Source organism: Nicotiana attenuata, chromosome 5, assembly GCF_001879085.1.
Source record: "Nicotiana attenuata strain UT chromosome 5, NIATTr2, whole genome shotgun sequence".
Lineage (NCBI taxonomy): Eukaryota > Viridiplantae > Streptophyta > Magnoliopsida > Solanales > Solanaceae > Nicotiana > Nicotiana attenuata.
The window spans coordinates 26,405,619-26,420,771 of record NC_031993.1 but is presented as its reverse complement, the minus strand read 5'-3'; the positions used below and the strand labels follow the sequence as shown (position 1 = coordinate 26,420,771).

At 36.6% G+C, this 15,153-nt stretch overlaps 1 long non-coding RNA gene across 1 annotated transcript; it reads right to left on the bottom strand.

The window, feature by feature from the left end:
* Positions 13,024-15,153, bottom strand: LOC109226330. Its single transcript, XR_002068031.1, has 4 exons — positions 15,077-15,153; positions 13,452-13,535; positions 13,293-13,355; positions 13,024-13,203 (listed from the first exon to the last, which is right to left on the bottom strand). It is a non-coding gene; the product is annotated as an uncharacterized LOC109226330 (long non-coding RNA).

The following is a 15,153-nucleotide window of genomic DNA, read 5'->3' as shown; positions in this document are numbered from 1 at the left end:
GAAACTCAAATTATAATTAACAGCTACAATAAAACAGTGACTAAAATATTGTACACACAATAAAAAGTGATTATATATGGGGAACTAATTGAGAACCACTTGGCTCACATAGGAAAACCTCGGCTCTCAACATATCATTAGTGACTTATTTGTAATACCTGTAATCTAATTGAATACTTTTGGAAAACCCTAACTGTTTAGACATAAAATCCCAAAAAGAAGACATGGATGGAAGATCGTATATTAATAGACAAGTCAAACCAACAGATCCAAATCCCAACAAACCAACAAATCAAAGGTAGAGCAGATAAACCACTGAAACTAACATCTTAATAAACTAAGGGGTCAATTTGATCTTCTTATACAGTAATATATTTTTTCAAATAATAACACAGGCAATATTTATATAGCAATAGTGAATCTCACACTAATTTTATGTAACATGTCTCGCACTGGCAGTAGCTCAAGCTTTCAGCTTAAAAAGAAGAAAATATCTTCAGAAGAGTAATTAGTTGGTGTCTGTTGGCATCTCAAGATACAAAGCAACTGGCGTCTCTTTGGTTTTCCTATGAGCATACTCTGCTCGCTAGAAAACAACAAAGCTTGAAGTATATACGCAATATTTCAATTGTACTTCAGATCATGGATTTATATATTTTAGGACATGCTAGGTTGACTGATTAAAGTCATCAAGGATTTCTCAGAACTTCATGAATTTTAAGTTATGCAATGAGCTAAAAAATAATTCATGATTCTATAAATTGGGGATATAGATTCTTTTTAGGGGATTGAAAATGTTGTTGCGATAATCCTACTAATTGACTAATCTACCTTTTGAGTAACGCAGTAATGCTTGTTGTAAAAGAAGTAGGAATACTCGAGGTACAAACATTTAACTTGAATGTCAGGATGAAGTCCAATTCAATGTTCAATCGTGCAGCTGGAGGGTGTTTGCGGAAGAATAGCGCACTGCTTCAAGTTTAAATACAAACCAAAAAACCAAGGAAGAAAACTCGATTGTTGCAAGTTCAAACTAATTATATAAAAGTGGGATCTAGAATCCAACCCCGGGAGTTATGGGATCTTTAAGATAAGCCCGAATGCATGATACAGGAAATTCAAAAGGACCTTCCTTGAAAGTTGGATTTAGTTTACCATCAGATTCGAATTTGTGAACTATCGGTACATATATCTTAGTTTAGATTACTAATACTTTTTATTCTTCAAGTCATTCTAAACTAACTGTAAAAGAAACTTCGTATAGAAGTGAACGAAATATGCATGATGGTGAAGTTGTATATTGCAATGTATTACCTCTTTATCACCATAAATATCCGTCAACTTTTGAATCTCTGTGTACTCAATCAAATGGCTTCTATTTACAGGTGTAAAATCTTTTTTTTCTTTGTCCTTTGTCTCTCTGGCCAACCTGAGGAATATGATTTCACAAGTTAATTATAAAATCTATGTACATTGGTAAAGTATGAAAATAAGAAAAGCTAAATTATTTCTTCGTATCTTAGAAGCCAATTGAATTTGACTAATCAGTTGTGCATATTTATTATGACCAACGCCTCGGGAGCATATTTCTTCTTAGCGATGGGTTGTATTGCTAAGAACAGTGCAGCAAACACAAAATATAAGTTGAAATTGTTAAAGGCATTCCTCTAATAAATAATCTCAATGTATTCATAATGATTCAATGCATTGTCGCATTTACAGGAGATTTTCAATAAGATAGATTTTTCTTCATCTTGTACAGTAAGTGTGAATAACTCCATATATTAAAAATTTAAAACCTTTATTCCTGTTTAAAGGAAACTTCCCAAATTTTAAGTTTGAAACACAAGAACTCAATATTGCAGGAGACTCAATAAAATAGTGAGTATTCATTTGTCATGAAAAACCGTTGAATGTCTAATTCTACATTTCAGATCCACTTAAGTACAGTCCCTATGGCGTGGAGCCCACGATAAAGAATTTAAGCCAGAAGAGAGAAACACATGTGTGTCAGACATACTGCTAACCATAACCCTCTAATCCCAAGGAATAAGGGTGTCGCTTGGTTGCATGATAATCTGGAAGAAGTAAAAGACCAAGCCTCAACAGGAATTACCCGACTACTAGGTAGTCGCCCTTTATACACATGTCCAAACCCTCCTTCACCTATAAAAGATTCTGGCCTGAAGTTACTTGTAGCCATGCCGATCAGATATTAGACAAATACATGAACGTTGTTTGACAACGTGCTCCTTCAGAGGTTCAAAAATAGCTTCCACGTCTCTTGGCTTTCATTGGCACAGATGGAAAAAACTAGGGAAATATTTGTCCATTAGCTTCTACTGCAATGACGATCAATAGCTTAATATCATACTTTCCATAGACATGAGTACCGTCTATGGATATTACCGGCTGGCAATGAACAAATCCATCAATTGCTGGTTTAAATGCCCAAAACACGTGTCTGAATATATATTTCGGTATTCCTGCACTCCTCTCAAGCTTCCATTCAACAACAGTCTCGGGGTTAAAGTGTTGCAATGCCGCCATGTACCTGGGTAGAGATGCAAATGACTTATCCCAGTCACCATAAACAATTTCAAATACACGTTTCCACCTAAGATATGCCTTTCTTTTGGTAATAGTACACCCATATTCCTGGTGGACGGATGTAATACACTCTTTGATCGTGTACCTTATGGACGCTTCAATGTGTGGAATCAGTTGAAGAGAAATCAAGTCAACATCCGAGTTTAAGTGATTCCCATTGAATGTGTCGATTTCACAATTGTGGGTGCGAATATATTTACCCACTTTCCACAACCCTATTTTCTTCTTGCTCACACGCAGCATCCAATGATAACCCGTAAGCCATCTACGGCAAACAACCTTGTATACATCTGGAGATGACTCCCATACCATCATCTCACTGCACTCTTTTACGCTATACATTTTCACCACCCTGTTTAGGCGCGCTTTATCAGGAAAAAGTATGCCCTTTGCAAGCACTGTTGGTCTAGACTCATCAGACATTGCTGTACGAATTTCGTCAAAATCCCTTGTGAGGGCATCCACGTCCGTCATACTTGGAAAATGATAGCAGCACTAGGATTCATGTTACTAGTGTATATTCCAAAAGAAATATCACAAATACAACTAACAATCATACTTTATGGTATATTTAGAGGCTCCATAGATATTGTGTGGGTCGTGTATGTCACGACCCCAGTTCGCTCTCCGTGAACATGTCGTGACGGCACCTAGTCCCTACGACTAGGTAAGCCTAACAATGCAGAAGATAAACCACAATTGCGGAAGAAAGTAAATAAAATTGAACTAGTAAAATAAAACGGTGTTTAAGGTGCCGCTCGGCACATACCATAACAATTCTCGAAGCTAACAACATTCCCAAAACCCGGAAACTCACAAAACACAAGCTAAGGGATACATAAGAGGCTCTGACTCAAGAATATCTATACAAAAGGAAAATACTGATAGAACTATACTTATTACAGAAGATAGAAAGTGACTCTTCGGTCTGTGGACGTAGCAGATATACCTTGAAGTCTCTATAGAAACGCCTCCTTCCCAGGCTGACAGAACTGAACGGGAGTACCTGTATCTGCACAACAAAAATGTGCAGAAGAGTAGCATGAGCACACCACGGCGGTGCCCAGTAAGTATCAAGACTAACCTCGGTGGAGTAGTGACGAGGAACAGTCAAGGCACCTACCGGTCAAATAAACAGTATAATCATAGGAATAATGGAACCGATATATAAATATGTAAAGTCTGCATGAATGACTAAAAATGCTACAATTCCCAATAAGGAAAAGAGGACAACAAGTAACAACGAGAATATAATAAATGATGATACGAAATGACGGCAGAATCACAATCCAAATCCTAAGGTCACAACACAGCAAGGAGAAAAACAAGTCAATAACTCATATCCTACAATGATGTTCACATAACGTCTTGTTCAACTCTTCCCATAATTCTACCAAAAATCTCTGACAAACCACAACTCACGAAAAACCCAGCATCTGAAATCTAACCTTGGCATCATGTGCCCCATCAATCTCACGGTCATGCTGACAACTAACTGGCTAACTAGGACCACTCTCACATATATAATGGACGAACGAGGGCGTATCTCCACCCTTAACAAAATCGGAAGGAATTCACCTCTAATGTGGTGTCCAACTACGTGTATGCTTGTGCAAGTGTTTTTGACAAGGATTTTCCCAACTAGTAACCATGAAAAGGAGAACGGACTGCACGTACGAATGTTTCCTCACAACTTCCAAGCGGTAAAGCTCATACAGGTAAACAACCCACAATCACAATATTAAACAAATAGGAATGCCTCCACAGGCCGTCACAATTCTTTACAATCAACCCCTGACATAGCCACCTTATTACGCCGCGCGTGCAAATAATAATATAATAGGCACCGCCTTATTTCGCCACACGTGCATCACAATGTTCCCACCTTATTCCGCCACATGCGCAACCCACATATAAGCATATAAAATATCCTGCCTTATTACGCCGCATGTGCAAAACATCAATAGCAACAATAGCACGGCAAAGACCTCCTGCAACCCTTCAACAACAACCGCACGGCAGAGACCTCGTGCATCACAGTACCAACAGCCGCACGGCAGAAACCTCGTGCATCATAGTATCAACGACCGCACAGGAGAAACCTCGTGCATCATAGTATCAACGACCGCACGACAGAAACCTCGTGCATCACAGTATCAGTACCACACAACAAATGACAATATATACAGGAACAAAGCAAGAGAATCAACTCAGGTATTTCCATTCACCAAAAGACGGTACAACTAACTCATAAGGAATAACCGTAACAGAGAAATACTAAGCGCAATAAGAACAACTCAACAAGGGAGAAATAATACGAAATAACAATTCCATAATACTCAGTTCAACAATAAGGAAATTAAGATAAATCAATTAATTACCATTAAGGAAATGTCCACTAAACATAGGATATCTAATTCTTTCCAATTAAGACCAATTAATTACACGAGAGATAGAATTAATGCTTTCCAGATAAAGACAAGCAGTTAGGAATGATAATGTGGCTATAGAAGGGTAAATATCCACAATTAAACAAGTAAAAGTCAATTAGGCAACAAGAATAACCAAAAAGGGCAGATAAATTCCAAGTAAGTCATGTAGAGGTGAAACTAATAACAGGGAACTCCATCGTATCAAGAACAACTTCATATTCGGTGATTACAAGGACCCAAAAGCCTAAAAGGGGCAATTTTCCACAAATAAATCCGAGCATGCATTCGTCACCTTGCGTACAAGGAATACAATCAACAAAGAAGACTCAAATCCTAAGGGGAAATCCCCCACACAAGGTTAGGCAAGATACTTACCTCGAACCGGCTAAAATCAACTAGCAACCACGTTCTTGCCACGAGTACTCGACTCCAATGACCCAAATCTATTCAATTAAATCACACATTGTAAATAACATCTCAAGCAACTGATTCTATTATTTAATTTAAAGCTAAGACGCAAATTTAGGTAAAATGACCAAAACGCCCCTCAGGCCAACGTGGTCAAAACCCGAGGTTCGAACCAAAATCCGGTTACCCATTCCCCCACGAACCCAAATATATGATTTGTGTCGAAATCGGACCTCAAATCGAGGTCCAAATCCCCAATTTTAGAAAAACCTAGGTTCTACCCCAAACCCCCAATTTCACCCATGAATTTCATTGATTTTAAGAGGAAAACATGTTAAATGATGTAAATGATTGAAGGAATTAAGTAAAAATCGACATACAAATGATTTGGAAGAAGTTTTGTCCTTGAAAAATCGCCTATGGGGTTTGGGTCTTGAAAGAATGGTGAAAAATGGTGGAAAATCGACTAAGTATAAATTTGCTGGGTCTCTGATGTCGCATTTGCGAACTGGGGTTCGCAATTGCGAACCCCGACCAAGTTTGGGAATTGCGAGATACTTGTTTGCATTTGCGAACTATGAGGGAAACTGGGAGGTTCGCATTTGCGAACCATAAGGTCGCATTTGCGAAACCTGACCCATCGCATTTGCGAGGTTTTATATCGCATTTGCGATAACTTCAGGCCTGGCACATTCTCGCATTTGCGAGCTGACTCTTCACAATTGCAAGCTCGCATTTGCGAGCCAGGCTTCGCAATTGCGAAGCCTGCAGGTCAGTTATAGCTGCAATTTTTTCCAAGGTTGAAAAAGCACTCCGACACCTATCCAAAACTCACCCGAGCCCTCGGGGCTCCAAACCAAACATGCACACAACCTCAAAAACATCCTACGGACTTACTCGCGATATCAAATCGCCAAATTAACAACATAAACATCGAATCAAGCCTCAAAACTCATGATTTCTTCCAATTTCTTCATAAAATATCAACTTCCCATTTTAGGTCCGAAACATGTCATACAACGTCCGGTTTCAATCAAACTTTACAGAAAGCGCTTAAACCATATATAAGACTTGTACCGGGCGCCGGAACCAAAATACGGGCCCGATACCATAGTCTTTAATCAATTTTTATTTCCATTTTCCTTAATTATTTCCAGAAAATAATTTCACACAAAAATTTATTTCTCGGACTTGGGACCTCGGAATTCGATCTCGGGCATACGCCCAAGTCCCATATATTCCTACGGACCCTCCGGGACCGTCAAATCACGGGTCCGGATCCGTTTACCCAAAATATTGACCGAAGTCAAATTTATTCTATTTAATATCAAAATTTAGCATTTTTCTCACAGAATTCATATTTAAGCTTTCCTACGCGCCCGGACTGCGCACGCAAATCGAGGCAACCCCAGATGAGGTTTTCAAGGTCTCGGAAGTACAGAATGGGTAAGAAAATAAGTGATGATCCCTTTGGGTCGTCACAATATGTATAACGTGTGTTTATGTATGAATGAGTGTCTATTTTTGGACTTCGTGTTCCTTTTGAAATCAACATAATATTGTTAAAGTAATTGTTGATAGGAAACGCTTATGACTGTTACTATTTTTAACCAATTTGGTTCATGATGTCTATCATTAAACTATTTTAACTATATAATAAGCAAAGGTTCATCAATACGACGAAGGGCATTATTGTAAATGTAATCCACTTTATGGGTAATTGCTATGCTGTCTTTGTTCATTATCGCAAACACTATGTTTTGGGTTACAAGGAACATTTTTATATCTTTCTTCAACTCCTCTGTATTTCTTTTTCCTCTATCTGATAATTGCTCATCGCTTCTGGGTATCATTTCCCAAATTATCCATTGTCGGTTTCTAATTTTCTAGCTTTTATTTTATTCGTTACTTCTGGTAAGTTTTCCCCTATTTTTTGCCTTTCTTGCAGTGATTTCTGCCGTTCACTTCGGAATTCCTTTAAAAGTTTGTCTATTTTTGCTTCAAGTTTAGTTTTCTTACTCTTCCGTATAATTTTCTAGCTTGCTTTTCTATATGCATGTCTGTAAGTCTACTCTATCTGATTAGCACATGCATGTTTGAGATTGTACCTGGTGCATATAAGTTTATATTATTTTGGCTTACTCATCGTTTTGATATCTGTTCGTCTTTTGGAACTAATTACTAACTGTAAATCGAAATATCGGTGCAAAAATCTATTGTATTATGCTTTTTGTTGGAAGATTGGGTCTGTGCTACAATAGTAAAGATTTAATTGGTGATAATATCGGTTTATTTGTAAACATACTTTCATTGTGTTCTCTTTCTGTAAATCTTAATATATCTTATAGTTAATAACTACTTTCCATCTGAATTGTTTTTTATTTTTACTCTTATTTTANATTATTTTAGGATGATTTAATCATCTAAACTTATCATTTACACCTACATGAATGTTTTAAAATATTTTACTACATTTTTTATAATTATATTTGTTTTTTTTTGGGATAATTGCATATTTTTGCAATAATATCCCATATCCATATATAATTACATTCTTTATGGAAAAAATAACTTTTATATTTTTATAATAATGAGTTATTGTTTCAATCATTTTAGTACAAAAATAATATTTTTGTTATTTACTAATTACTTTTATAAATTATTTATTGATAAAATATTGGGTATTTAAAAAACTAGCCTAAATTCTACGTATTTTCGAACCAAACAATGGCCCAAAATACATACCTAGCCCAATTACCCCTGGCCAAGACCAAACGACCCTGCCTAATACCCGGTCGGTACCCACTTAATTTAACCCGCCCGTTCATTTTTAAATTCCAGCCGTTGGTCTTTCAAGATCAACGACCCACATCCTTCCCCCCGATTTTTATTACCCTAGACCTAAAACCCTAATCCATTTCCCTCTAACCTGCCACCCCTAAACGCTCTCAATCTCTCCACTCTCTTCCCTACGAACCCTAGCCGCCGCCTTTCAAAACCCTTGCCGTAATCCCTCTTCTAATGGGATTTTCCTCTCATCTACTTACCATATTCGTATGTTTCCGCTATTGGTTGATTCTCCATTGTATCACCTAGTACTTCCCTAAACATGGCAAGTATTACCACTTTGATTCTGTCCGATTGACTCCCATCTCTTGAATCTGGACGATATTCCGTTTACACACGTTTTATTCTACACCGTATGAGTCCGATTGTGTTTGTATTTTGTTGATTCTTACTTACGGTGAAACTAGAGTTTCAGATCTCTTTAGATCGAACCAAAATTGGTTCAAATCTCTTATATTGAGTGTTATAGCTTGTTTGGCCAAGCTTCTTTTTGGCCAAAAGTGCTTTTTTTTTTGGCCAAAAGCACTTTTGGCCAAAAATTGAGGTGTTTGGCCAAGCTATTGGAAGGGAAAAAAAGTGCTTTTGAGGAGAAGCAGAAGCAGAAAAAAGTAGCTTCTCTCCAAAAGCACTTTTTTGAGAAGCACTTTTGAGAAAAATACACTTAGAAGCAGTTTTTTAAAGCTTAGCCAAACACTAATTGCTGCTCAGAAGTGCTTTTCAAACTAATTAGCCAAACACAAACTGCTTCTCACCAAAAGTACTTTTGAGAAAAGCAATTTTGACAAAAAGCACTTCTCAAAATAAGCTGATTTTTGCAGCTTGGCCAAACGAACTATTATACACCCAAAAAAAAACCTTAATGGTCAGGATAAATGTGATACCAAGTAATGGAAATATGATCTTTTAGATAAAATAAATTTATTATTTATACATATTACGGTGGTAGAGATTGGTGATATTCCCAATCCAGTGTCTAAGATCCGCCAACAGAGATTTTGTCACCGAATGAACACAAATGGTTAGCTTGCATTCGAAGTTATCATAAGATCTTTAACCATATACAAAGAATTCAATAGTGGTAATTAAGCAAGAGATAGGGGCCTTCTCCTTGCTATGCATTTCTACCTATACATCTACCTCCGCCATTTTATAACTGTAATTCCATGTTGTTTTACAATGAGCATTCCATCTTAAGTATTCTATTATTTGTGATCATATTCTCACACAGATAAAGCTTCTTGCCAGCGGGAAGATGAGATTCGAGAATCTGCTAAGCATATAAAATAGTCAAGCCTTATGCCTTAACTGAGGAACCTGTGGGAGATGATCTTCAGATACTTCATAAGATGTAGGAACAGGAGAAGTATTACTGTTGCAATCCATAAGTATTTGGGTCTGGGAACAGAGCTTTTCTTCATATTGATCAATAGAGGTGCATGATCTGAACAAACTCTAGTTAGATGCTCCACGGTAGTTTCTGAGAATTCATCCGACCATTCCATATTAATTAGAAGCCTGTCAAGCATCTTCCATACAGTGTTAGGGGCTCCTCTATTATCACTCCATGTGTACATTGATCCATAATTGTAAACCACAATCATCAATGCAAGCTAAGAAGTCAATACTTTTTTCTACTATGTAAGGCTTACCACCTTTCTCCTCTATAGAGTCAGTGATCACATTGAAGTCTCCAACCACTCCCCATGATCCATGTATTCTATCTGCTATTGCTCTCAATTCTGTCCAGAGTTGTTGTCTCAAATAGGCCTTGCACACAACTGTCAAATTTAATGGTGTTGAGCCCATATGATGGTTGATTGAAACTGTCACCTTCCGTATCTTGCAATACGTTAACGACATGATCATGATCGTCTGTCCAAAAGAACCATATCTTGTTGTTGAAATTAAAGTAACTATTCTGTACCCCCAACTGATTCTGGAATCTCCTTATCTTAGTAGCTTTTGTCATTGGTTCTTGTAATGCAATAAAAGGGAGGTTGTGTTGTAATTTGAGAGTTTTTAACCTTTCTGATGCCTTTTGGGCCTTAATGCCCCTAATATTCCATGATATTGTACTAATCATGAGAAATATCAGCGACAAGGTTCTTTGTGGTCTTTTTGTTTGTCTTTGGTGCCTTTGCTTGGAGCCATGAAGCATTAGCACGTCCAGCACCTTGTACTCCTCTAGGAGATAAATGGTTAAACTTTGCTATCTTGTCTTGTATACTCGGTGAAGAATCTACTTTATTAAAATCAAGTGTTCTATGAGGTCTTCGAGCGAACTCATCATCTGATCTGACCTCAACTTCTACGTCTTGTAACTGTAGCATCTCTTCATCTAGGTTCCCTAAATCCTCCATTGTGCATGCTTGATGCATTAAGCTTTGTTCCATATTACTTCCGCTCTCTACAGTTCCCAGCTTGAAGCGCAATCTGTGTTCAACTTAGATTTCTGGTTCCCATCTGGAGAGCCTTCTTTCTCTAGAGTCAATTCTGGAAAAGTTAAGCTCCCATCAAATGGCTCTGGCAGATCAGTTTCAGCCAGCCCTTGCAATGAGGCCTTAGACTTGAACTTTTGTCTCTTTTTGGAGGCTAACTTTTTGGACTGCTCCTCAGAGACAATAGCTAGTTCATAAGCTGTGGTGCGCATTTGTTCTTCAAGTTGTTCAGGTGCTTCAACTCTCTTCTTCTTTTTTCCCTTCTTCGATTTCTTTAGTGTACCTATCTTCGATTTCTTGTTTTTATTCTTCTTAGCTTTCTTATGGCTTTTCTGATCTAATACTCGGCTGATTAGATCAGGCCTATTTTGATCTTCTTCAGATGTTAATAAATATTTTTTAATTTCAAGCCAAGAAGGATTGCACGTCATTGTCAAGAATATGTCGGGTTTTCCATAACGTTGTACCAATGCAATAGCATCCATATATCGTCGATGCATATCTCTTGGGCCTCCAATAAAACTAACAGGAAGAATTTTTTTTTTTTTTCCAATATTTGAGGCATCTCTTTCTCCTTGTCTTAACAAATCAAGAATCCCTTGTAGTACTGCAGTTCTGAATAAATCTTGGTTAAAGGAAAAGAAATCTAGTCTTTGAGTCTCAAGTTTTATGTATTGGTCAACAATGTATTGTTGAAATACCTTCTAGAATGTAAAGTTTCATTTGGTTCATTCTCTGTTATTTGAATCTTGTAACAATAATATTCACGGCAAGAAACCGTTTCTCTTTTCCTTTTGCCTTTTGATAAAACTTCAGATTCCATATCAAGTAGCCCATCGATTAAAGTCATGTTCAATTTCGCAGTAAATTTGGTGATTTGAATGACTATGTTTCCTTAATATTTTTAATACCACAGTGCCATCCATTTTGACCATATGGGAATAACAATGGATATTGTAATGGGTCATAGCATCCATAATAATAATAATTTACCAACTGACTTCTGTTACTATGAGTGTATATTCGAATATGCGGAGTGAAAATTCTGTTATTTGTTTGTTCTTCAATCCATATTGCCCCAACTTCGGATGAAGTGGGTACATTGTATGTTCTTTGGTCTAACCCAATTCAGATTTAAGTGCAATATAGAAGTTGGATAATTCTGGAACATCTGTTAATGACTTTAGAAAAATAGAATATGGATTAACCTTTAGTATTCCACCAGTTTCTTGACAACTGCTTCATTAAACTTGTCTGATAAGCTCATTCGATTCCTTATCTCATTTTCGTTATCATAAAAGTACAATTGTAAATTTTTTGCTCTTTTTCCTGAAGGAATTAAATCTTTAATAAAGTGATACATTTGTCCTTTTACTTTAAATGTATATATTAGAGTCGTCAATATGGGCTTGGCCCATTGGGCCAGCCCAGCCCAGCCCGTGATTTAGTAGGGCTGGGCTAGAATTTTTGGAGCCCATTTAAAAACAAGGCTTTTAAGCCCGGCTCGTCTAAGCCCGTAGCCCGTGAGGCTTGACTGAGGCTGGGTCGGGCCGGCCCGTGGGCTTAATAAAAAATACGTATTTAAAAATCACAAGAAGAGTATCCCAAGCTTAAAGTTTATTAAGCTCATCATATTAAAAGATCAAACTCTTAAAACGTTAATTAGTTTTAAAAATTTAATTATTCTTAATATTTAACTAATTAATATTGCATACGAATTGTAGCTGTAGAAGAAAGTGAAGATGTTAAGACAACCTTCTTACAAGGGGATTCAAATGTGTTTGATGAAGATGATGTGTTAGATATCCTATAAGCGACATGCGCATTCTCGTGAATAGTTTGTTTTGAGTTTTGACTTTTAGTGAATGAAATATAGTCTTGTCTTTTACCTTTTTAGTGTTTATTGTGATATATTAGAACCGTATAGAAATTTATTAAGTTTTGTGAAATTTTTCCAACAAGATTTTTTTAACTTTCAAATATTTATCTTTTTTTAGTTTAGAACTTAAAGAAAAAATATAAAATTATATTTTAAAAAATGATGGGCCAGCCCGTGGGGGCCCGTAGCCCACATAGGGCTGGGGTGGGCTAGCCCAGCCCAACCCGTCAATTGCTAAAGCCCATATGGGCTGGGCTGGGCTAGCCCGGCCCCGCCCATATTGACAGCTCTAGTATATATACCACGATTTCCCTTTGCTAATACTCTATCATAATTAACACCAACGGAGGTGAATGTATAAGTACGAAAATGTTTAGATTCTGTAGTGTTGCCTAAATATAAATCCTGCAACTCTACAGGCATTTGATGAGAAGTCAATTTTATTGATCCGCTACCACAACAGAATTTTGGTGGTTTATATTGGAACCTTTTTGCTCCACAAAATTTACAATCCGGAACTTCTTTTAAATGTACGTAATTTTTTAGCAACAAGTCATCATCTGTAACTCGACTTCTAAATTTGTTTTACCTGTACATGATAAATTATGACAATGTTATAGAAAGAGACAATAATGTGATACTATGAGATTGTTATATTTTTGGCAGATAGATACATACCTCTATGTGCAGTAGCTGCTGGAGTTGAAGAAATTCCTGCATTACATGTACCTGAAGTTGATCCTGACATTGCAGTGTTTAATGTTTAGGCATGTATAACTAATCAGTGAAGTAATTTTTATAGTGGGAACATTTATAGTACTATTTTTGGACGCTTACCTACTCCAAAGATGGACAAGCAATCAATCATATTATTTCCTTTATCGATAATAACCGGCATATTTGTAGCTTCAGAAGCATGACCTAACAATTGAAAGAAACTAAAAAGTCACTTTAATGATTGTGGATCAATGTATTCATCACTGTATACTTATATATGCGCATACAACATTGTTTGTATATCTAATGTCTCTGAAAAGTTAGAGAACAATATACTTTTCTACCTTCTTCTGAATCTAACGGACTATCACCAACTATAAGAGCACTCTGTCTTTGAGATTGAGTACCAGTTTCCATTAAGGACAGTGTATTACTTGAATGAGGATTAAGTCGCCGCTTTTTTGATTCAGCTCTCTTAGCTTGCAGTTTCAGCAAAAATGATTGTTTCCTTACAGGTGACATTTGTGCATATCTAGTGCGACGTCGCAGATTTCTATCACGTCGTCGTTTACTCCCTCCGTTTCATACCGTTTGAGGTAGTTTGACTCAGCACGGAGTTTAAGAAAAAAGAAGAAGACTTTTGAAAGTTGTGGTCTTAAAAGCTTAAGAGGTAAAAGGTTTGTGGGGTCATGCCATTTGTGTGGCTATAAAAGCTTTTCATTAAGGGCAAAAAGGGTAAAATGAAGCATTTAAAGTTGAATTATTTTCAAATTTAGAAATGTGTCATTTATTTTGGAAAACTAAAAAGGAAAGTACCTCATTTAATATGAAACGGATGGAGTAATTATTTTGTAAGAATAATATTCTACCTAAAATATCCACTAAATGTTTAAGCACTTGTTCAATAACTCTATCTCTCCTTCTAGCGGAAACATGTTTTTCCCTTAAGAAAAATAAAAAAAAAAAGAAAAAACTTGCTAATTGAGAGAGAGAGGCAGAGAGTGAGAGAGAGAGAGCCAAGAAGTTGCTAATGAGAATACAGAGGAAACCAAAAAGAACGATGACTAAACTAACCAACTAAAGGTGGCAATATGGTTAATCCAAAAAATCTAGTAAAGTAAACAAACATACAGTGGAGAAACTTAATACTATGTTGTTTTCTTACCCAGACAGCATAAATGTATCAAGTAAACATGTACCTTTCCATCTTTCTCTGATTCTCCATAATCCCTATTTTAAGAGAAAATTCAGTCTCTTCTATTATTTTTGGTTGTAGAGTTCAGAGTAGAAGGACAGAAGCCAAGTAGTTTGGATAGATTAAGATTTATTGGTGGAAACACTTTCAGTGAATAGGACCAAGCATTTTGCTAATATAATTAGAATTCCAAAATAATACTGAGTTCCTATTTGTATTATCAACAAAAATCACAATATGTAAGCCCAAAAGGTAAAGAGAAATCAGGCCACCATCACATACCATCATAGAATCTGACATTGAAAGGGTGAAGAAGAAAATAGACGATGGCATGCAACTAAAGAAAATATCAGTGGTCGAAAAAAAAAAACTAAAACAGTCAGCTAGATGAAACAGAGAACGATGGACAGGGATATGGAGAACCAGTACCGGCAGAAACCAGAGATAAATATAATCAATCAAAGCCCAAGACCCAATCACAAAAATACTAAAAATGCTAACGCCAGCGTAAATTCCAACTTTGATTTACAAAATATGGTAGAATTCTTACAAGAATAGAAGAAGATAAACTGGGTATGGCCAGCAATACCTACGGAGAATTTGAGAAGAAAATGGTTACCAGGAAAT